Source organism: Protopterus annectens, chromosome 1.part2 (assembly GCF_019279795.1).
Source record: "Protopterus annectens isolate FY-2018-M chromosome 1.part2, PAN1.0, whole genome shotgun sequence".
Lineage (NCBI taxonomy): Eukaryota > Metazoa > Chordata > Ceratodontiformes > Protopteridae > Protopterus > Protopterus annectens.
Genome location: NC_056727.1, coordinates 491,457,164 through 491,482,870, shown reverse-complemented (window position 1 = coordinate 491,482,870; position 25,707 = coordinate 491,457,164). Strand labels below are relative to the sequence as shown.

Genomic DNA, 25,707 nt, shown 5'->3' with positions numbered 1-25,707 from the left:
GTTACAATAAAGAGAAATAGGAAAAAGATAGAGTTTCACTGAAGCAGTAGCAAGAAGAGAGAATAGGATACATTAGAGAGATAGTTTATTTTTCTTTAAGTAAGTTTTTACTGCCTTACTGAATTTGGATTTGGGTCTAATGTGTTGTATATCTAGTGTTAGTTTATTCCAGTTCTCAGCAGGGTAACAGCAATAAAGGTTTTTCCTATGTTGATCTTGGGTTTATGAATAGTGAGGAGATGATGTTCAGAGCTCCAGAGTGATCTAGCAGGGGTGTAAGGGGAGATGATAGATGTGATGCTGGGGCAAAAAGTGGGCTGGTATAGTATAGAATGAATTATCAGAAGCTGAGAGGAGGAGGTAATGGGGGAATTCAGGCCAGTTTGGTTTTCCGAGTGCTAAGCAGTGATGAGTGGAGTATGGTAGTTCAGCTGCAAATTTAGCTACTTTGTTATAAGAAGACTCTGTAAGTTGGTGAAAATCTGAGAGCCGTAGAAAAGAGTTGGTAATAGGTAGGCATGTGATAGAGCTGTTTTAGCTGTACTTGAGAGAAAGTTTTTGTTTCTATAAAAGGAGACCAAGCTTTCGATGGGTTTTCTTAATATTATTTAAAACATGCAGGTCAAATTTTAGCTGGTTATCAATAATCACTCCAAGCAGTTTGGTGTGGTTTTCTACTGAGATGGGTGTGTTATTGTGGGAACAGATGGTGAAAGATGATTTCTAGTGGAACTTAGCTTTTGGTATGAAGAGTAAGAGTTTGTTCTTCTTTGGATTTAAGATTAGTAGGTTTAGGTTAAGCCAGTTTTCAATAGACAAAAAGGCGTCCTGTGTTTTAGTATGAAATTCAGGGAGGGTATCAGCAATGGTTATAAATGTGGAGTCATCTGCATACTGGGCTAGTGAAGAAAATGGGGTAGATGAAGATTACGGATTGGTAAAAATATTAAATAGCAGTTGTCCAAGAACTGACCCTTGGGGAACTCCCATCTGTGTAGGGAGTTCAAGGAGACAGCAGAGCACCATTTGACAGACTGGAAACGGTTGCTGAGATAACTGGAGAACCATGAGACAGTGGTGGTGGATAGGTTTAATAGAGAGAGAGTTTGTCTAACAGTAGGGGGTGGAAGATGGTGTCAAATGCCTTAGAGAGGTCAAGAAAGAGATAGGAGACTAGTTTATTCTGATCTCTGGTTTGAGAAATGGTTTATGTGAAGGAGATGAGAGCAGTGGAGGTACTGTGACCAGGAAGAAAGCCATGTTTGGTAGGGGTGTTTAGGTTCTCTTGAGTAAGGTGTTGTAGGATTTGTTTGTGAACACATTTCTCCAAGATCTTGAAGAGGGGTGAAATAATTGCTATGGGCCTTTATTTGGATAGTTCAGTGGAATGACCTCTTTTACGGATGGGAAGAGTATAGAACGTTTTCCATATGTCAGGGACTTTAGCTTCAGTAATAGAATGTTTGATAAGAATAGAGATGGGGTAGGGCTAGGGAGTTGGCAGCTAGTTGGAGAAAGAGTGGAGCGAGACCATTTATTGAGGGAGAACAAGGTTTAAGCTTAAGGAGCAGAGATTTAATATAACTGGTAGATACATTTTTTAAGCAGAAAGCAGAGGAGGTGTTAAAGGGAATAGGAGAGGAAGAAGGTGGGGTGGAGTTAGAGTTTGGATGGTTGATAAGTTTAGTGATACAGTCTATGAAGTAGGAGTTAAAGTTAGTAGAAGTTTGGAGAGGAGTGATAGAGGGGCTTGGCTGAGGAGTAGATGGGTTACCAGGATGAAGGATTTGATTAATTGTATGCCAGAATGTCTTAGGGTTATGTAGGTGTGTTTTAGGGGGATTAGAGTAATAGTTTCTCTTGTCATTGATTACTGCTTTCTTAGAAAGTTTACGAAGGTGTCTATATTGTTGTAGGTGACAAGGCAATTTGATTATGGTCCAGAGCTTCCAATTTCTGTCCCTTTGAGCCATAAGGGAGCAAGTAGAGGGAGTTAGCCAAGGGGACATGGTAGACTTTATTCTGACATAATGAATGGGGGCAAGGGAATTGAGTATGTTATGAAATATATTATTAAGTTCTGTGACAGCTTCATTAAGTTGTAGCTGTCTGAGAAAGGACCAGTTGTTAGCTGATAATTAAGTTCATTAGAGTCAGAGTGATTATTTCTAAAAAGTCCCCCATTGGTATATGGTCAATATAATTCCCTCCCAAGTGGAAAAGACTAACACCAGAGCTGGACCAAAACCTATTACCATGGCACGGATCTTGTTTAAACTGTATCCATCTCATGCCCAACCCCCTTAGCATCTGGCTTCCTAACGACCCTGCTTTCCAACCACTGTTTTTTGCACCTTCTTTACTGAAGTCAATGATGCCGATATTTTATACAAGAGTATTGGATGATCCATACACACACACACTTCTCTTGGTGACCTTTATGCTGTGAAAACAATAATAAACAGTTAAAGAAGACTGTTGCTAAAACAATCTCTAGGCATTAGACTTCCACTGGTCCAACTCCATAACCACATCTTGCAGAACTGTGATCTGGAAAGAGTGCGATATGTACTTTGACCCATCCAGGACAAGCAGCTCTTGCCTTTTCATTGACTTATCTCAAATTCTACATCACCATGGTATATAAGCCCAGATTTGCTCACCTACAATGGGTCACATGCAGCTTTCTACTCTTCAGATATTCGAGTCTGTAAGGAGTGTTGCACTTCTCTCTCATACATTACACCCTAGACTTTGAGCTGGGGGAATTAATCATTAGTGGCCATACCCACCTGCCCACGGTCCCCATAAATGGCCCAGTACCTGCTCTGTTCACTAACTGTCACATCTGAGGTTAGACATCAGAGAATGAAGTGCCTCCTCATTCCACCCATAAATCCTCTAACTCCTAAGTGATTGCTTACAGTGTGTACTACACTTATGTTTTATGAACCAGGCCTCACTGTCTTGCTCTTCATTTGTTTCCCCCAAAGTTTCAAGGCCACTATAACGGAGGAGAGTCCTGTTTCTGAAATTAGAACACACTTTCTGCTCTATACCTTCAGTGGCCATGCAAAACTAAACAAACACCCCTGAAAACAACCCTCAAAACTAATACCATCTGCTGAAAATGTTTAAGGGTTGTTCATTGTCTTCCTGCCATACTGCCATGCCACTGAAGTGTCCCTGAAAGAAATCATAGCACCAGATGCATGTCTCAACTCTTTGGTAATCCTAAATCTGAAGTCTGTTGTGTGGCTTCCTACATCCTCACCCGTTTGACACTAACCTACATAGGAATGAAGAAGAACCTTGCAAGCAAAAATCAGCAAACCTGTTAACTTCTGCAGCTGTTTTAATGTCAGTCTTTTGCATTAACATCTGATTCTATACTGCCTAAAACCTACCCACTTTATCTTCTGCTTAAGCCTGCCATGCTATCAATCTTTATATCTCAAAAGGAAAGCTTTGTGGTATGACCTTTGGCTTTCTGCTACTGATGGATCTTCCAATTTCACATACACTTGGGTAAAAGCATTCACTGAGTGTTGGCATTCATTGTTTTCTTGGCCTCCGAAAAAAAACTCCAATCTGTGTATTACTTCATATATGCCGACCTCTTGCACACTCATCCAATCCATAAAGGTAATAAACTTCTTGAATGCTTCACAAGCAGAGGAGCAGCTCCCAGGTAGGCAATTATTTATATAGTAGTCTCTCTCTCAAATCCCATGCCCAATTACGCTTGATTTTTATGCAGTACTGACAACAGCTTGAAAGTCAACTCTATGCCTGCCTTAGCCATCATTTCCAAATTACCAATTGTCTTTACTAATCCTGTGAGCCTTTTTAACTACTTTGACATTAGACTAGTTGCAAACTGATGTTTCACTGTCATCTATGAAGTCATTCCTGACAGCCCTTCTGCATTTGTCAGGTACCCAATAAGCTGGAATTGACCTGTTGTTTCTTAGGGATTAATCTTTTGAGTGACATTCGGAATTCCTTTCTGGGTGGTTGTTCAAATGGGCCCACTATTCTTCAAACCTTGACTTCCTCATCTAATCTTGCCCTACTGTAACTGGTCTTTCTCTAAACAATTTCAAATTGGGTGTTAAATCACTCCCTTTTTAACTAATTTTGCAGGTATTCTAGAAGACCAAGTAAAACTCTTCTAACAGCACTAATACTGAATCTCTGTCTGGGTATCCTTGTATTCACTCACTTAAAATGTCCCTTCTTTCTGGCACTGGGAGAGAGACAGACAGATGAGATTTCTTCCTCTGCAAGTCTTAAGCAAGCCCTTTTAGGGTGACTGGTTTCTCCTTTGTGAAACATTGATGATGGAACCTAAATATGAAGGGATTAGACTGCAGTCCAAAATTATATGGAAGGCATCTCCCTGCACCCCTTCACTTCTCCAGGGTTGCCTTTCAGGGTCACCATTAATTCAGCCTCTAACTTCTTAAGATATCTATGACTTGCCTGGCTGAGACAACACAGTCTGTTGCCAGGGCTCCCCTTCCAGTTTCTATCCAAAATATTAATCCAATATCCATCCATGACCTTGGCCTTTGTGGATTGGCCTGCCTTATTCTTATCCAGTCCTTATTCTACAGCAAATATTTCCTATCCCCTTGTCCAAAATACACAGTCAGTACCACAATGAAAAGTGACTGCATGCCTAGTGCTCTCTCTTTCGCTCTCACTGGACTTCTCACTTAAAATTTTTACATAGAGAGCTCGATGACTCAGTTTTCACTACCTTCCTGGCCATCACTGTCATTGTCATTTTTGGCATGTAAATAGCCCTTTATCTTTGTCCCTTTATCTATCCTCTACTTCCTCTATTCAAAACAGAAAATACATTACTATACCCAAATAGCCATTTATTGATTAAACTCTTTCTGCTAGGTGAAATTCTACTGGCTGATTCAAGGTAGCTGCCCCTTAATACACCTATGCATTAGCCACATGCTTGTTTTCCCCCTAGAAGTTGGACGCTACTAACCTCTTGTAGCTTTTGTTCTCTTTTGTGCCAGGATTCTCCCTCTTAACTACCTTATCAGGGCTGCAGTCTGATCCAATATTGCATTTCCTGCAACCAGAGAACTTGATCCCACACATGTTCTGCCACCACTGACCTCTTTTCTCCTTTCCACATATCCTCCAGTTCCTCTATCATTATATCTCCCCTTACTCTTTGTTCCATTCCTGATTTCCCTAATTTTTGTGTGGGTGCCCTGCCCCACTTTCCTCTTTATGTCTTACCCTTTTGCCTGCCTCGAAACACTCTCCCACTGCATCTTCCTCCTCCATAAAGAACCTCTGCCTCAGCAATCAATGTAAAAAAGGACTTGCTATCATTTAAATCTAGCTATCAAAAGCCATTAATGTATCAGAACTCCTGGCCAGCCTATGTCTTATCCAAATTAACTCTGAAGCCACTAGACCAAACTTTCAATCCAACAGACATACCTTACTAGATCTTGTAATAAAGAATAATCCTACAATGTACCTCATTGTACATGCACCATCCTTCAGTGATCACTTTCCCATAACTATCTCAGTACATACAGTAACATAAAAATATAAACCTAACCATATCACCTTCAGACCAAAAACCATTCAGAATATCACTAATCTTAAAAACCACCTTGCCACCATTGATTGGTCTCTCATACTTGCCATAAAAGACCCCTGAAAAGCAGTTACCCTCAGAAATACCATACACACTCGCACAACAAATTCTTTCCCTTAGTACAAAGGCTACGTTAACCATATAAACATGACTGGGTATCTAACGAACTTAAACACCTCTTCAAATTACACGATGAAGCATGGCACAACTGGAAAAGCACAGATTCCCAAACCAAACATACATATTTAATAACATAGCCAAGTAATCCATCTGCAGGCACAAAAACAACCACTACAAAAAACAAAAAAAACAAAAACAAATCTTACTTTAAGCCAAACCCAAAAGATGCTCTTGAGAAATCAACCTCTTGGCTAGTCGAAAAACAACACAACTCCACTCCCCTGAACCCTTCTAACAGAACTACAAACTGTCATGCACTGACTTCCTCAATGAGTGCAGCAACCTGCCACACAACACAAACCTACCATCTCCTGCGCCACCCTCTCCCCGTTTATATTCTACTTCAAAAATCTTAGAACCAAACAAACACCAATGGATCAAGTACAAATAGATGTTCCCCCAGACTCAGATAACCCTCGTGTCATGTACCTTTGTATGGATTTCATTTCCAACTCTCTCATTCGCATATACAACCTCTGCTTAACTAATAAGTAATACATGATGATAAAGTGCTATTTGTGCTTGGCATGTAACACAAGCAACAACTAGCATAAGTATTCAGAAAATTCAATCAATGATGGGGTGTTTTTTTATGGAAAAAGTTATACCCATAATTAGCAGAAAAACAATTGTGTTTCTAGAAATAAGGTGGGGCAGTGTGCTTACTATCCATTACATACTACAGGATAGCCTGTGTGACTGAAGTTTTTCAAAGAGATTGAGTGAAACTTATATAGTGGAATTTAAAAGTCAGTGTTATTTGCAATAATATGAAAGTCCATTTCTGACCGAATTTGCAATCTAAAGATTAGGAACCAGGAGGAACTGATTCATGGGTGGAAGTAAAGGTTGGATGGATGCTCCATATGTTTACTCTCATCCTTAAGTTAGACTCAAGATTATGGGAGAATCCGTTAATTACTATGGAAAATAAATGTGTGTTTTGAAAATGCTGATAAAGGTAGGCATCATGACAAGAAGGGACACACGGGACAGCAAAAGGAATGCACATTGTTAACTTAAGCTTAGAGAAAGGGTGGGAGCAGGTAACATGGAAAGCATGCTCTTGGCTCCCTGCAAAAATTAAAGCAAGGAAATGTTGGCATTAGCAGATCCATTCAGGGTCTATATAAATGGATTAGGAAAGGCTATAAAAAAATTGCTGACTAGGACAGTATATGAATTTGTCTTAAAAGATAATCCACTGCAGTTAGACATGCTCACATTCAAATGGGCTGAAATGATGTGAGAGAATATTTCAGAGAAAGTATAGGCTTTGAGGGGTTATAACCTATTCTAAAATTTGACAGTCCAGAGCTTTGTAGATTTTCCATTCTTTAATTATTTTATTGTTGACTTCACTCCCCAGATCCATTTTGCAGAAAGAGATGTAAGAAAGACAGCTCATGTCAGCAGCATGGGCAGAATAAAGGAGATTATCTGCACATGGTATACTACTACCCAGAGGACAGAGCTATAAGGACTGGCATTATACATTATATTTGATGTGCAAGAAAACATATTTTACCTGATGGGGCAATGTTTAGTTCTGGATGTTAGGAATTTCTCCTCAACATGTTAATATTCCCAAAACTATAAATTGTGGGATAAGGCAGGAGGTTGCGACAGTACTTTGTTATTTTTTTAGGGGTGGAAAGAATTATCTTTCATTTGACCTCATGGCACTGTACAAACAATGGCATGAATTTCTGGCCTAATTACTGAGCTGTATTTTTGTACTGTTTGGACAACTGATCTCAATTGTGCAGTATGTAATAAGCTGTACCTATGTGAGTTTGGATTTCGTGGGTTCATGGTGTCATCCAAGCTACAGTTTAATTGGTTGATTTGTGGTTAAGAAACAGTTCACATTACTGTTTACTTAATATATGTAGTACTGAATATGAAGTGGTTGTATAACTGTTCTTCATCTTGTAAGTTGTCATGATCAATATTCAATTTGATTGGTTAAAAAAAAAAGGGGGGGGGGATCCAGAACCTGGCCACCTCCCTGTTGTGTCTGAACAGTGGTACGTACTGACTTACTGCTGCTCACCCCCCAACTGTCTGTCCAACTAAGCTCCAATACCTTTAGTTTTGTAGTTATAAAATCTTATTTGTGTGTACATCCTAAATTGTATAACAAGTACTGCCCTCTACTCCTCTACTGGAGTACTGCAGGAAGAACACTGGTGGATCAACAGACTAATGAACAATAACTTTCTTTATGAAAAACAGTATATGGGGCTATGGAACAAGGGTTTGAACTTCCAGAATCCTGCTGGTTGATTAACTGCTACTAGAAAATAAATAATTTTTGCAAGACAGAAGTTTAAAATCAGCTTTGGTTGCTGGATCAAAAAGAAACAGCATTATTTTTTCTGACAAGAAATTCAGTCCCAGCTGAGGAAAAAGGTTCCCTCAGAGGAGGGCACAAAAAGAAGGCAACTCTCAAGAAGGCCTTGTAAAATTTTAAAGATGTCAGCATGATAAAATGAAAACCTTAATACTTGAAATAGCAGCTAGTACGTGGACTGAAGCAAACCTTGAGCCTGGATCAATAATGTATGCCAACAACTGCAGCTCTATTAGGATCAGAGCCAAGAAGGGATAAAGACCTTGGCTTGCGGTCCATAATGAAAATTCTGCTCATTTCCTTATATAAACTTTTCTGGAAGATGGCTTCTGGGAACCTCTGCTAAGCTGGAACACCCTATGAGCATAAGCTGGATCTCTAGTCATCAGTGGAACTAGAGAAACCATGCATTTAGTCTGTTGGACTGAAGATCTGGGTGAGGCTTGTTGGACAGCTGGACTAGGAGACCCATTGGGGGTCTGAGGAGAAGACAGTCCTTTAGAAGATGAGGCTCAGCAGGGGAAACTATACCAGTTTGGGGTAGTACTGGGCTATCAAAATGGCTTTTGTCTTGTGCTGTTTGGCTTTTTATTGAAATTTCCTTATTAAGAAAAATGGCGGAAAGGTATACAAATGCACCTGGTAGGCACAGCTGGGCCAGAGTATGCCAGGTAGTTTACATCAGAGAGAAAGAGGGGAAGAAGCTGCTGTATTTGGAACTGGTCAGGGATCTAGAGAGATCAAAATAAGTTTCCTGACTAGCGGAATAGGTCATCTGCCACTGACTGAGGAACTACTCTTGAAGCATTAATAAACATTAGCTGGCATTGTCATGTAAAGGTACATTATCACAAGGCCATGAGTTGACATAGCCCATTTTTATTACCTCATGGCCCCTCTAGGCAAACGGGACAGGAGGATTATTCCTCCCTCCCACTTGTTGATGTCCCACACCATCACCATGTTGTCAGCATGGGCAGCAGTTACACCCTTAAGAAGGTAGTTCCACTGACCTACAATGTAAGGAGGACTGCCCTCATGTCTAGGACAATGATGCACAAAGAGGCTTCTTCCTGTGCACTCTGTGCTAAACAATATCCCCCCAAATAAGGACAGAAATGTCCATAGTGACCATCATGCTCGGAGTGTAAAGAGACTGCCCAGAAGTAAATTGCTCAAAAGTCACCATTTTAGCAAATGCCAGTGGCATACCTGCAAAATTCAACCAGGAAGGGACAATAGGTACACATTTCAAGATCACAGGACCTAGAGAAGAACCTTCATGTCATGTCTGGCATATGGGACCAAGAAAATAATCACTGCCCTAAGACTCAGAACCTGCAGGAAGGAAGCAACAGTCACATTAGGATTAATTAGTAGAAGATGAATGCTGAATTGAAGTGTCAGAATTCTGTCGGGTGAAAGTCTTGGGGTCCTGGTCGCAGCTGCTGAAAATCCATTCTCATGATGGCTCCTTCTGTGACATGGTAGTGTACAATGATATTCCCAAGAACTGGAAAAGTTGGAGTGGATAAGTCCTTTGCTTTCTTCAACAAATCTTTTGCCTAGGCTAACATGCAATCATTCAGATAAGATACAACTCTTGCCCCTTTCAGCCGGAGATAAACTGTGGGAATTATGTCAATTAGCTAAGTGCAATTGTCATTTGTCAGAATAAAAATTGTTGAAAACCACTTTCAGTTAAAAAGAAACAATTATTGCAAAGGAGCAAATCTCCTGCATTCCCCATGTTGGTGGAAGACTCTCCAACTTACACATACCAATGCCAGATATGCATAACACAATAATAACCCATTTCCCTATAGATCCTTTCTGACTCAGTTACACAGCAATCTTTTTCACTATTTCTAGCATGTCGAAGGGTCAGTTGCTGGCGTCCTCTCCTGTTCAGCTGGTGAATCTGGGAATCTTGAGGCAATGTTACAATTGCCTCATGTACACAGACAACCCTCTCCTCCTCCCAACAAATACAAATATATGCGAGAGATGCAACTATATAGCCAAACTGGAGGCTGAGCTCTCTCAATTCAGTACTGGCAAGACCAGTCAGGAGGAGAAGGTAACCACGCACACCACAAACCCAGTCTCACATAGAACTATCACAACTGCAAACCAAACACATAAACACACAAAAACATACTGAGGCTGATTAAAAATCTACCAAAACAACAGAGGCCTCCAAAGCAGACACCCAAGCAACCGCCACCTCAAGACATAGCACATGCAACACATAGTTCACAAAGTCAGTGTGCTAAACAGTCACAGCCCTTAAGGCCAAACAACATGCCAGACACACTTGTAATAAGTGACTCCATAGTCAGACACACTGACGTCCCGCTCACCAGACTTAACAAGGAAAACGTCACAGTAAGCTGCCTGTCGGGAGCTAGAATCCGCCACATAACACAAGAACTCAGGTCACTCCACAGCAAGTACAAATATGACTCAGTCACTGTACATGCCGGTGTGAATGACCTGAGACGTACCTCCCTGGACTACATGAAAAGAGACATAGAGGAGCTCTCTGATTATGTAGCCCAGGCCGTCATGACCCTGACCCTAAGCAGCATCTTACCCTCACCAAGAATGATGCCACAGTACAAAGACAAAATGATCAGTTTTAACAATTGGCTTAATTACTGGTGTCATTCTAAGGGGATCCAATGTCTGTCTGCTTGGGATGACATGCTTGACAAGCCACGCTGCTTCGCAAGGGATGGCTTGCACCTGTCACCCTGGGCTTCGGATATTGGCCAAGGCTCTTGCCACCCCCATAGTGCCTTTTTTAGGCAAGGCTCAAATGACAAACCTACCTCCCTAGAAAACACAAGTGGAAAAAAACTAAGGGTAATGTTGCTCAATGCCAGAAGTCTAAACCTCAAGATGCACGCCCTCGAAGCCCTCCTCAGTATGGAGAACATCGATGTCTGTGCAGTGACTGAAACCTGGTTCAAGGCTCCTGAGAGCACCCCAGCACTATCAGGTTTTACCTCATATCATGCTTTCCGGCCCCAAAACTTGGACCGAACCACAAAAGGAGGGGGAGTATCCATATTCATCAAAGATATCCACACCTCCAGGTTAGTGGCAACGCACGAAGCATCGGAGACCATCCAGGTGCAACTAACCATAGGCAAAACTGCCTTACGGTTTGTAGCATGCTACAGACCACCCTCTCAAACTCAGGAACCCCACACAGCCTTCCTGAAGACATTGGAGAGTATGAATGTCTCTCCAAATACCATCATATTGGGAGACTTCAACTACCCAAACATAGACTGGGAACATTACTCAAGCCCCAACACCCTAGCACAAAGGTTCCTAGAATTCATAAACTCAAATGCAATGGAACAACTAGTCACCATTCCCACAAGAGGGGACAATATACTAGACCTGATCATCACAAACATGGGGACAAAATGCTCTACACTGGAAGTATATCAGACCAAAAATTAATCTCACTAGAAATCCACATCCCGCCCACCCCCTGCACAAAAGACTACAGTGAAGAACTTTTCAAAAGCCAACTTCACACTTCTTAAGACTAAAGTGGTATCCTTCAAGGCCCCTGGGCCAGTGGAAATCAAAACCCACACTGCTGAATCCTTTGCAAATGCCTTCTACGGGCACCTTCTAGAATGCATGGATCATGCAATCCCAAATAAAACCAAGACCCATTCCCCCAAAGGCAGGCGCCCGGTCTGGTGGACCCCAGCCATAAACAAACTTTACAACAGGAGGAGGAAACTACTACATGACAGAGCAAAATCCCTAAAAGGGAAGGCATCTCTGATCAGTACTAGCAAAAAACTACGATCACTCATAAAATCATCCAAGGCCAACTTTGAGAGAAAAATCGCAAAAGACACAAAAGACAATCACAAGGCCTTCTTTAGCTATGTTAGAAACCTGGGTGGAAACTCCCAGATATGCTCAGAGTTAGTCCAAAATGACACAAAATACACTGAACCCACTGACATTGCCAACATTCTGGCAGACAGGTTCAGTGCAAATCCCCCCCCCAAAAGGAGAAATAACTATCCCAGCAGAGTGTAGCCTCCCTAACATCTCAGATGCCCAGGTGAGAGCCGCCCTCTCTAAAGCTAAAAAGAGAGCATCAATGGGACCGGATGGTGTCCCGGGCTGTGTGCTACATGAACTCCAAGAGGAACTAAACCCACACAAAAGGCTGCTGTTTAATCATAGCCTCACTACAGGAAACGAACCCAAAGAGTGGCGTACGGCAACAGTGGTCCCACTTCACAAAGGCGGTGCTTCTATGGACCCTGGAAATTACCGCCCCATAAGCTTGACGAGCCTGGTCTGCAAAGCTATGGAGAGGATCATTATGGAACTCATAAACAAAGACATTGGGGACCTACAGACATTGGATCCTACCCAATTTGGCTTTGTCAAGGGCAGATCCTGCCTTTTGAACTTGGTCGACTTTTTTGAAACAGTCACTAAGGCCATTGATGAGGGTAAGGCAGTTTACACTGCCTACCTTGACCTTGCAAAAGCCTTTGACACAATACCCCACTCGGGCATCATAGACAAACTCACCAGCTTAAATGTAAACTCATATGTCACAAGATGGGTTGCAAACTGGCTCAAGGACAGAACCCACAGGGTCAGAGTTGCTGGAGCTATGTCAGACTCTAAGCCAGTCACAAGCGGTGTCCCACAGGGCTCAGTCCTGGGACCCCTCTTGTTCTGCATTTATTTTTCCGAGGTACAGGCAAACATAGGAGGATTGTGGCTGACAAAGTTCGCAGATGACTGCAAACTGGGTGCCATAACTGATACTCCAGCGGACACAAACATCCTTCAGAGAGGCCTCATAGAAACGGATAATTGGTGCCAGAGCCATGGCCTTAAGCTGAACACCAAAAAATGTATAGTCATACCCTTTGGGAAAAACAAGGTACCCACAAATTACCACATAGGTGGTAATCCATTAAAACGGAAGAGGTAATCAGGGACCTAGGGACCCAGGTTGACAGTAACCTCTCATTTGACACTCACATTGCCAAAGTGGTTAGGAAGACCTTCTATACTGCCCACCTTATCATGAAGGGTTTCACATCTAGATCAAGAGAGGTCATTGTGCCCCTGTACTCTTCTCTTATCAGGCCAATGATTGAGTACAATGCCCCATTTGGGATGTATCTTACCAGACACCTGCAGCAGTTGGAAAGACCCCAAAAGTTCCTCACCAAGAGGATAAAGGGTCTTAAACATATGTCATATGCTGCCCGACTGAAATAACTCCAGCTCTATTCAGTCGCATACCGCCTACTCAGAGGTGATCTGTGCCTGACGTACAAGGCCATGTCTAATCCGGAATTAATGGACATGCTCCACCTCAGAAAATCCAAATCCATCAGAGCCACGAGAGCAAGAGACTTAAACCTCAACACAGAAATAAATAGGACGTGCTGGAGGGACAGATTCATAACCCAGAGGCTCCCTACACTCTGGAACAGAATCCCAATCCATGTTAGGCAGAGCCCCTCACTAACTCTATTCAAAAGAAATCTTGACTAATGGATGGGAGATCGTAGGTTTACCCCGGGGGGCATCTCTGTGTAACTACTAGACAGAGGCACAGTAAACTAAACCCTAAAAGGGCGTAGTATTCTCATCCTAAGGGGTGGTGAAAGCCACACACACTCTGGCTAGGCTTATAAATGCCCTAGGGCAGATAGCCTAGTACGAACCTATGAACCTAAAAGAAATGCAACCTCAACGATCTCTGAAAGTGTATTTCATTTATTGTTTACATGAATGCCATTTGCACCAAGTACGTTAGGTGAATCAACTGGTTCCCTATCTGTGGCAGCCCCAATACATTTAGCAAACATCCTGGGGGTACTGTGGTGACATCAAATGGAAAGGTTCTAAAATGGGAAAGACTAGCCAACAGCCTGAATTGCAGGAAATTCCTGAATGCATCGCCTATGTTTCTTCACATGTAGCCATCCTGAAAGTTCAGACAGCAAATCCAGTCTCCCTTTTGTAATCAATGCAGAATTAATCATGACTATCCAGAACTGTGCCCATTTTACATACAGATTTTGGCTGCTTAGGTCTAAGATGGAATATTTTGAAATCCTTTGCTTTTTGTGAATTAAAAAGAATCCTGAATAGTCTCCAGACCTTTTCTAGTCTGGTCTAACTCAGAGGAACACACTATGCCAATCGATTTTGTATTTTTAAACTTACTGCTGCCTTCTGACAAGGTACAGTGTCCAGAAGGGGCCAGGAGGTGGACATTAGGGATGAGTTGAATGGGGTATCATAGCCTCTGGATACCATCTTCCTGATCTACTTTTCTCACGTCCTGCCACATAGGATGGTGCTCAGAGATTTGCACTGGCGGCTTCCAGAGTGTGACAGTCAGGAAAGTCCTCCGGAACTTGCAGTTGAGCCCCGGAAGAGGGTGGGGCTGTTAAATCCCAGATTCTTTGTAACACCTCTACCTCTGGAATAAACACAAACAATCAAACCAAAAACCACCTCCAGAGGAAGCCTTAACAGGCAAAAATAGTAAAATGAAAAAAAGGCTTCCACCACAGCAAAAAGTTCACTGAGAAATTCTGTTTGACCTGCAACTTGAACAGCACAATTTGTGCTTTTTATTTCTTCATTTTATTAAAGCCTACATTTTAACAGAATTTCTCAGTGAACTTTTTGCTGTGGTGGAAGCCTTTTTTTCATTCTACCTCTGGAATGGCATCTGTTCTGGAAGCCTCCGCATTCATGGTGTTTTCACATTCGTCTAGTTACAAAAAGAGTTCTGTGAGGAGTGGAAAACTTTGTTCCAACAGCTACAAGTGTCTTCTCTTCACACTCATTCTTTTGCAGCTTCTGTTTAACACTGGGCCCAAAAAACAATGACCTATCACAAGGAGCATTAATTGTGAAGTTAATGTTCGAGGCAAGTATGATATCAAATAGCCACACCTATCAAAATTTAAACCAACTATACTTGAAGTAATGAACACTAACAGAAATAAAAGAACAGGAAATGGGATCTTTGGAAAATGGTTTGAGTAAATTACACAGAAAAAAATGGAACTCATGGAAATAATACATGAAGTAAAACGTTTTGTTGAAGGAATGAGGTTTAAGAGAAGGCATGAACTGAATAATTTATGTAATGTTGGCTAGATTATATGATGTATAACAATAAATGTGATATATAATGTTTGTAAATGTGAACTCGTTAATATGGTTTGATTACTTGTATATAAATATACGTTTGCCTATATCACAAGTGATAATTCAATAAAGGTGTTTTAAAAAAAACAGCAGTGCCTGACCTGGCTGAACCAACTTTCTCATCTATAACATTATGTAGCAAATTAATGGCCAGATTGTTCATACTGGCTACGGTTGCCACCTGGGATTCTAACTTATGCTGTACATTTCCATGTTGCAACTTTTTCAGCATTTCTAAGGTTATCTATGCTAAGTCGCGTTGAAAAAATGAGTCATAAGGGTCAGGCAGTTGAGAGACTGTACAGGAAAAGCACCTGACTTATACATACCCATTTACAAAGTGGTCTGTTGCGTGAGAGTGCTTATGGGGGGGGGGGGGGGGGTGGACCATTTCTGTTCTGAGGGCGCTTTCTTTACAGCAGCAGCCACATAATAGACTTGGCTAGTAGAGCCTTAGATCTCGTAGGGATAGGTGTTACCATGTTTAGTTCTTGCCAAGTTCTCTGTATGACCAATGAAGTGAAGTTACTAGCAGGTGGAACTATTCAAGAGATGGGTTTGGTGGAATGGAAAGCATCCTGCAGTACTTGGCCATGACCACCTCAGCCCCATTACCTAAAATCTCCTCAAAGCAGAAATCTTCATCAGATGAAGTTCTGTTTACACATCAACAAAAGCACGGAATTTCTTATTAAACACTCTGGCCTAGTGAAGTGCATTTTGTTTTGACCATTTAACTTATTAGTTTATTTTCTCTTTCCTGCAAAGTCCTAAAACCAAATTTGTCACAGATATTGCAATTAGGTTCCAAATGTTCCACTTAGAAACAGATTTTTATAAGGTATAGATAGAAGGTTTATGTTCATATTTGATGCATTTTCAAAATCAAGAGGCCTTCTACTTATCCATTTCAATACCAATGCCAAAAAGCTAAATAATAACAAACAAAATCACCACAAGAAGTATGTCACAACTCAGTGACTCACTTAACTGCTTAACTAACACAAAGTGCCAAATACAAGATAGCGATTTGGTTGGAGTGAGGAGGAACAGACAAACAATATCCTAAATTCTACCAAAGCTGACCAAAATATAGTAAGTTGACAAAGATATGACCTGACAAAAGTCTGGAAGTCAAAGTTATTTGGAAAATCTGCAAAACAGATCTATTGTATTTGCTGATAATGAGCCAGGGAAAACTTTGTCTTATAATCAGGAATGCTTTAAATGAGATCAGGAGAGATCTGGAGCATTATGGGAGATAGGGGAGGAGTTACTGAGGTCCCAAGTAACTGTTGCCTGCAGAATATCACTCCTGCTGTTGAAGTCAATGGACTGGATCATGTAACGGCCTATGTCTCTGTGGTTGCATCTAAAAATGGATTAGGGATAATTGTTGTCAAGGATTATGATGGAGCATGGAGAGCAGTGGCTTATGCAGCGAGTTCACTGTCAGAGATTGAAAAAATAAAATATACACAGACTGAAAAATAATGTTTAGATCTGGTGTTTGGATGTGAAAAGCTTCACTTCTGGATGTTTTCCTTGTCATGCATAAAAACTAAGATGGCTCATAAGCATTTGAATGACACACCAGAGGATGATAGCTAACTGGAAAGCTACAGTCATGAATGGTTCTGCAAGCCACTAAAGTATCTTATAGTTGTAGCTGCACTGTCTAGAGTGACAAGTAGAAGGCAGCAGACAAAGGGCTCAGCAGAAATGGAGAAAACTAGTCACATTTGTGCCATTATGGAAACACTCAGAGTCAAGACAACAATGAGATAAACAGCTATAAATCTAGCAAGTTTAATGGGAGTGGCTAAAACAATTGTTTTCTCTGGTAAATACACTGGAAACTGTTTAAATGTATTTTTATATTTAAAAATATTTCTGCAAAAGAAATGTAGCACTGCTACCTCTCATGTTAAAACAGCATTATGTGCATGCATGGACACTTGCACCTGTGTCAGCATTCATTTTTTTCTCTTTCTTTCACTTGGCTTGTCTGACTATCAACCATTCCCTCTCCCGTTTTGCTATTTTTTCTGTAATTTTCCTTGCCTTCTATTTTTGTTGTCCTTTCAGCTGTCTTCCTGTCATTACACCCTACACAATTCTATGGTATATTTTCTGCTATTCACTCTACTACCTTACTTGTGTCCTCTGCTACAGTGACTCTGTCATCCTCTAGTCGCCATCTTTTCTACTTTGTGAGCTTCTGTCTACTGCCTTATCCGCTACCCTCAACCCTCTAACTGTTTAACCATTCTCCATTAGCCTGTTACACTCGACACAGTAACGTTTGTACTGCCTTTGCTGCTACTTTCTACTCTCCACATCAGTCTGAAATGAACATCAATGTCAGTCAGAAAGATGAAAGCATAACAAACCATTGAAAGATATACTCCCATGAAAAACATCAAACATGGCCCAGAGCAGAAACTCTGTGGTCAATGGGAAAATGTATTCTCATCACCAACAAATACTTTTGTTTTACTATGTTTCAGGTGACACCATAGAAATAAATCACAAATAACACGTAGTAATTAGCTATGTGTTTATTTTCCTTCAAGTTATTTCAACTGCATTTCAGAGAAAGATTCAGAGAAAGACAATAAGCCCTCAGGATAAACAAAGCTGATATTTGTTTACGTGTGGCGAACACTAACTCACACTACGTGTACCTTCTGGTCTCTTTCCCACGATCCATCATTGGAGGCTCTTGTACTGACCTGATCCTCTTTCACTTTCGTAGCCATTTAATTATGTGTTTAAGCTTTACTTTACCAAAAGGAGCTTTCTCTGTCAACATAAATTCATTGTTCTACTTCTAAACTAGTATCTTCAGGTGTTTTTTTGCTGGACTTTATGCTTGGGAACACGGCTGTTAGCATGACAGAGAACAAGTTTATTCACCCACAGCAAGATCATCATTTGTAATTATGTCATTTCAAGAGGGTCTTATACAATTGTTACTGTTATTGATACTCAGAAGTGCATCTAAACAAAAGTAACCTGTCAGTCTTTTTTTTAGTTTCTTTGCTCATAAGGGCTGGTATCACCTTTGTTTTAGAGCAGTCTAAGAAACTGTAAATACTAAACAGAAACGCAGCACAACTAACTAGACAAGCTATGGGACTCTGTTCTGGAAAATGGGAATTTATTTTTATAAAGAATTTCTAATTCATTTAGTTAACCTGCTATTCTGGCTTCAGTTAGCATACAGCACAACATTTAGAAGGAAATATTTTAATGCAGCAATCTTGGCTTCATTGTCAGTACAAAGCTACAATGCCTAGTAGCAACACCACACACACACACCCACACACACTGCAGCACCTTTAGACATTAATACATGAATGATGTGTGCATGTATTACCAATGCTCATTAAAATAAACTTCATTTTTTAAAGACACGTTTTTATCATTTTTCAAAAATATTTTAATATATCTCAGCATTTATACCAGCATTTCAAACTACAGATCTAAGAATGCATGCTATACATTGTCCCAAACTCCTTTTTTGTGCTGGCTGCAGTAGTAGTAAGCTGAGCAGGGCAGATCACACTTCCCTAATCACATCAACAGTCCACAACTCTCCAGTCAGATCCCAAAGGTAATGTGGGTAATAAATCCTCCTAGATTTGTCATATTTCACATCGAGCCATGTCTGATACAATTCTCCCACAACAGGCAATGGGGCCATTCTTACAAGGTGCCCAAACCACCTTGTCACTGAGGTCACTTCTCTCAACTTAAAGTAATAGCTTTATTCCTCATGCTATCACTTAGAGTGAGGCAATCAGGCTTGCAGAGAATCCCCAGTGCTACCTGTTATGTGTATGATCCATTCCTTTTGGTCTCTACCCATCTCAGTTTTCAGTTCACCACCACAAATGACTACAGTACCTGCAGGACTGGTCATTCTTCTTATACCTGCTGACTTCACTCATGAACAAGATATTTAAACCCCTTCACTGGTGGTAGCCAACCTCTCTCACCTGCAGGTAGGAACTTGGAGAGAATTATGCCTTCTTAATTGGAGGTAGTGATCGTCATGTTAACCACTTCACATTCAGTAATGAAGCACTGCATTGCATGCAGGAGATCACAGTCGTATGAGACCAAGATGGCAACATAGTCTGCAAACAATAAAAATGTAATCATCATTGTTCTAAATAGTTTTTGCCCTTATAGGTTCATAGGTTCATACTAGGCTATCTGCCCTAGGGCATTTATAAGCCTAGCCAGAATGTGTTTGGCTTTCGCCACCCATTTTAAATTTATTTTACTATGCCCTTTTTCGAGGTTAGTATACTGTGCTTCTGTCTAACAGTGACACAGAAGTGATACCCGGAGTAAACCTACGATCTCCCATCCACTCATCAAGATTCCTCTTGAAGAGAGTCAATGAGGGACTCTGCCTAACCTGGACTGGGATTTTATTCCAGAGTGAAGGGAGCCTCTGGGTTATGAATCTGTCCCTCCAGCATGTCCTATTTATTTCAGTGCTGAGGTTCAAGTCTCTCGAGCCAGAGCTCGATGGGATTTGGATTTTCTGAGGTGCAGCATGTCCATTAATTCCGGGTTGGACATGGCTTTATATGTCAGGCACAGATCGCCTCTGAACAGGCGGTATGCCGCTGAGTAGAGCTGGAGTTTCTTTAACAGGGCAGCATATGGCATCTGTTTGAGCCCTTTGATCCTCTTGGTGAGGTACTTTTGGGGTCTTTCCAGTTGCTGCAGGTGTCTGGAAAGGTACATCCCAAAAGGGGCGTTGTACTCAATTATGGGCCTGATGAGGGATGAGTAAAGAGGCACGATGACCTCCCCTGATCTAGATGTGAATCTCTTCATGATTAGGTGGGCTATATAAAATGTTTTTCTAACCACTTTGGCCACGTGGTTGTCAAATGAGAGATTGCTATCAACTTGGGTCCCCAGGTCCCTAATGACTTCTTCTGTACTTAATGGATTACCACCTATGTGGTAATTTGTGGGCACTTTGTTTTTGCCAAAGGGGATGACTATACACTTTTTGGCATTTAGCTTGAGGCCATGGCTCTGGCACCAGTTGTCTGTTTCTATGAGGCCCTTTTGGAGGATGCTTGTGTCGGCTGGAGAGTCGATTATGGCGCCCAGTTTGCAGTCATCTGCGAACTTGGTAAGCCACAGTCCTTCCGTGTTGGCCTGTACCTCCGAGAAATATATATCGAACAAGAGAGGTCCCAGGACTGAGCCTTGTGGGTCACCACTTGTAACTGGTTTGGAGTCTGACATGGCTCCAGCAATTCTAACCATGTGGTTCTGTCCTTGAGCCAGTTTGCAATCCATCTAGTGACATAGGGGTTTATATTTAAGCTGGTGAGCTTATCTATAATGCCCGAGTGGGGGTATTGTATCGAAGGCTTTTGCGAGGTCCAGGTAGGCTGTGTGGACCACCTTCCCCTCGTCAATGGCCTTGGTGACTGTTTCAAAGAAATCAACCAGGTTTAAGAGGCATGATCTGCCCTTAAAGCCGAACTGGGTAGGATCCAGTGTCTGTAGATCCCCAATATCTTTATTTATGAGGTCCATGATGATCCTTTCCATTGCTTTGCAGACAAAGCTAGTCAGGCTTATGGGGCAATAGTTTCCAGGATCCGTTGAGGCACCACCTTTATGGAGAGGGACCATGGTTGCTGTACGCCACTCTTTGGGCACATATCCTGTAGTAAGGCTGAGATTGAACAGTAGTTTTATGTTTGGGTTTAGCTCTTCTTGGAGTTCATGTAGGACGCAGCCCGGGACACCGTCGGGTCCCATTGATGCTGTGTTTTTTGCTTTGGAGAGGGCGGCTCTTACCTGAGCATCTGAGATGTCAGGGGGGGCAGCACTCTGCTGGGATAGATATTTGCCCTTTTGGTAGGGAGGGGAGAAGTTTGCTGAACCGGTCAGCTAGGATGTTGGCAATGTCTCTGGGTTCAGTGTATTTTTGTCATTTTGGACTAATTCTGAGCATATCTGGGAATTACCACCCAGGTTCCTAACATAACTAAAGAAAGCCTTGTGATTATCCTTAGTGTCCTGTGCAATTTTTCTCTCGAAGCTGGCCTTAGACAATTTTATGAGTGCCCGTAGTTTTTTGCTAATACTGATCAGAGATGCCTTCCCTTTTTGGGATTTTGCTCTATCATTTAGTAGCTTCCTCCTTCTATTGTATAGTTTGTTTATGGCTGGGGTCCACCAGACAGGACGTCTGCCTTTGGAGGATTGGGTCTTGGTTTTATTTGGGATTGCATGATCCATGCATTCCTGAAGGTGTTCATAGAATGCGTTTAATAAAGGATTCTGTGGTCTGGGCCGTATTTTCCACAGGCCCGGGGGCTTTGAAGGATTCGACCTCGGTTTTGAGGAGTGTGAAATTTGCTTTAGAGAAGTTTTTCACTGTGGTTTTCTGGGCAGGGGGTGGGGTCAGGATGTGAATATCCAGTGAGATTACTTTATGGTCTGATCTTACCAGTGAGGGATACACTTCTGGTCTGGAGCATAGAGTCCCCATGTTGGTGATGATCAGGTCCAGTATGTTTTCCCCTCTTGTGGGAGTGGTAACAAGTTGTTCCATAGCGTTTGAGTTTATAAATTCTAGGAACCTTTGGGCTAGGGTGTTGGAGCTAGAGTAATGATTCCAGTCTATGTTTGGGTAGTTGAAGTCGCCCAATATAATGTTGTTTAGAGAGACCTTCATATTTTCCAGTGTTCTCAGGAAGGCTGAGTGGAGTTCCTGGGTTTGGGAGGGTGGTCTGTAGCAGGCTATAAACTGGAAGGCAGTTTTACCCACTGTTAGTTGCACATGGATAGTCTGACGCTTTGTGCTGTGCCACCATCCTGGATGTGTGGGTATCTTTGACGAATATTGATACTCCCCCTCCTTTTGTGGTTCAGTCCAAGTTTTGGGGCTGAAAAGCATGGTATGAGGTATAACCTGGTAGTGCTGGGGTGCTCTCGGGAGCCTTGAACCAGGTTTCTGTTACTGCACAGATATCGATGTTCTCCATGCTAAGGAGAGTTTCGAGTGCATGCATCTTGAGGTTTAGACTTCTGGCGTTGAGTAGCACTACTCTTAGTTTCTTATCCCTTGATACCTATGGAGGTGGGTTTGTCTTTTGAGCCTTGCCTAAAAAAGGCACTATGGGGGTAGCAAGAGCCTTTGCCAATATCCAAAAGCCCAGGGGTGATAGGTGCAAGCCGTCCCTAGTGAAGCATCGTGGCTTGTCGAGCATGTCATCCCAGGCTGACAGGCATTGGATCCCCTTTGAATGACACCAATACTTAAGCCAATTGTTGAAATTGATCATCTTGTCTTCATATTGTGGCATCATTCTTGGTGAGGGTAAGATGCTACTCAAGGTCAGGGTCATACCGGCCTGGGCTACATGCTCAGAGAGCTCCTCTATGTAGTCCAGGGAGGTACATCTCAGGTCATTCACATCAGCATGGACAATGACGGAGTCATATTTGTACTTGCCTTGGAGTGACCTGAGTGCTTGTGTTATATGTGGCGGATCCTAGTGCCCGACAGGCAGCTCACCGTGACCTTCTCCTTGTTCAGCCTGGTGAGCGGGACGTCAGTGTGCCTGATGATAGAGTCCCCTATTACAAGTGTATCAGGTGTGTTGTTTAGCCTTAAGGGCTGTGACTGTTCGGCACACTGGCTTTGTGAGCTATGTGTTTTGTTTTGGGTGTGCGGTTGCTTGGGTCTCTGCTGCTTAGGCAGATTTTTATTTAGAGCCTCCGAGTATATTTTTGTGTGTTTATGTGTTTGGTTTGCTGTTGTGGTAGGTCTATGTGACACTGAAATTGTAGTGAGTGTGGTTTCCTTTTCCTCCTGACTGGTTACGCCAGTACTGAGTTGAGAGAGCTTAGCCTCCAGTTTGGCTATATGGTTGCATCTCTCACATGTATTGGAATTTGTTGGGAGGAGGAGAGGGTTGTCTGTGTACATGAGGCAGTTGTAACATTGCCTCAAGATTCCCAGATTCACCAGCTGGACCGGAGAGGAGACTGACAACTGACCTTTGGACATGCTAGAATAGTATTGGGAATTCCTTTATAACTGAAAAAAAAAGGGCCAATGGGGAACAAGGTACTCAAGGGGAGTTTGTGAGGGTGTAGTGCTTTTAATTTTTTAGTGCTGACTTATATAATTGCTTTAGTGAGCAAGTGCCAGGTAACTTAAATGCAATGTGCTGCAGGTAACTTAAATGCAAAAACGACAAACAGTAACTTTCATTCAAGTGAAACAAGGCAATAAGTACAGTAAGCAATGCAGATATCACTAGGGATCCACAGAAGCGCTGAAAAGCCGCGTTTTAGGTGGAATTAGCATTTCAGGGAAATAACAAGCAAACAAACAACAAGCATACAAACAAAGCTAGATTCAGCAGGCCTGGATCTAGTCTATGCTACAGCAAACAAGGTGTACCAATTTCAGTAAGAAGCAGTTCAAATATGCAGGCACTATAAGCCTTTAAACAGAAATTCCCAGCTCAGAAGGGCAGAGTCCAGCCTCTCCTCCCACAAGAGTGCAGACCACGAACCCTCTTAATGTAAAATAACTGGCCTGAAGCCCAAGTGCTTACACCAGAATTAAAACACTTTTAGAATAACAGACACTGAGCCCTCAATCAGCAGTTCCCAACTTAGAAGGATGTAAGCTACCTGTCCTGCCACCACAGTGCAGGCCACAAACCTTCCTAATGTAAAACAACTGGTCTGAAGCCCAAGTACTTAATCCAAAAGACTTGGGATGATAGCTACACTTTAATCAAGTTACTACCAAGCAGTAATAAATACAATTGAATACTTTAAAGAATGCCTGGATTAGTGCTCAAGTTATACAAACATAGCTAGATTCAGCAGGCCTGGATCTAGTCTATGCTACAGCAAACAAGGTGTACCAATTTCAGTAAGAAGCAGTTCAAATATGCAGGCACTATAAGCCTTTAACCAGAAATTCCCAGCTCAGAAGGGCAGAGTCCAGCCTCTCCTCCCACAAGAGTGTAGACCATGAACCCTCTTAATGTAAAATAACTGGCCTGAAACCCAAGTGCTTAAACCAGAATTAATACACTTTTAGAATAACACACACTGAACCTGCAAAGTTTCCAGGTGTTTTCCCACACTTGCTGAGAACAACTTGGTAAGTGTATTCCTACTCCTGAATAGCAAGATGTTTCTCAGAACCTCTTTGCGGTCATCTGCAAACCATTCTCTATGGTCTTTCCAAACTCCTTCCTTATTCAGGCCTTCACTTCAGCAAAAAAAAGAGTGCAACTGCATTTCGTTTGCCGTATTTATTTCTGCTTGTTGGTAGCCTCAGTAAATTAAGGACAGTATTCTATTGAATCACTGCTTTATTTGTGCTGTCTGTTACTGTTGTGACTTGTGAGCTACTGTTTCAAAGCAATCTACTGATTAACTATATTTCATTGCTATCTACTGCAATTCATTACTGTTTAACTGCATTTTACTGCTGTTTGTATTTTTTCATACTCAGAGTTATATTCTTTTGACTATAAGTGATTAGTCTGGGCTTCATTGTGAGTTTTTTCTTACTGAGTTCTTAATCTTAAAATTGAGTAGCATAGTCTAGATACAGGTCTCCGGCATCCAGAGCTTCAGCTGCATGTTTTTTAACCCTTTTTGAGGTATTCAAGCTACAAGTTTTCACTTAGTAGCACTTGTGTTATCATATAGTAGTGCTACTCGTAGACCTTCCTCCCTTTACCCTCTTAGCTCTTTCAGTTACTGACAAATATGGATGGACAATTTTCTACATTTTCTCCTGCCAGTCTGGTCGATATGGTTATCCTAAGACAGTGTAGCAACTGCCTCATGTTCACGGATAATCCTCTACTACTACTACTACCACCTAGGAACACAATTTGTGAGAGATGTAAACACATCAAGCACCTGAAAAGGTTGGCAACACGAACACCACACCTCAAACACCACCCAAACCTGCACAAGATACTCCAACATATGCAGACGCCCTCAACAAAAGCATACCCTAACAAAAGAGACGTCTGAGGCATAAACGCATGTAAACTCCACTGCCCAACACACCACACATAGTCCACACACCTGTGTCTCACAGCCACTAAGGCCTAAACATAAATGCAACATATTAGTCATAGAAGACTCCACTGTGAGACACACAGATGTGCCCCTCACCAGGTTGGGTACGGAGAAAGTCACGGTTAGTGATTTGTCGGGTGCCAAAATCCACCATATCACCAAT

At 41.8% G+C, this 25,707-nt stretch overlaps 1 long non-coding RNA gene across 2 annotated transcripts in view; it reads right to left on the bottom strand.

Annotated features, from left to right (window-relative positions):
* Positions 1 to 25,707, bottom strand: part of LOC122789745 — a 2,129,853-nt gene that overhangs the window by 923,875 nt on the left and 1,180,271 nt on the right. The window lies entirely within an intron of this gene.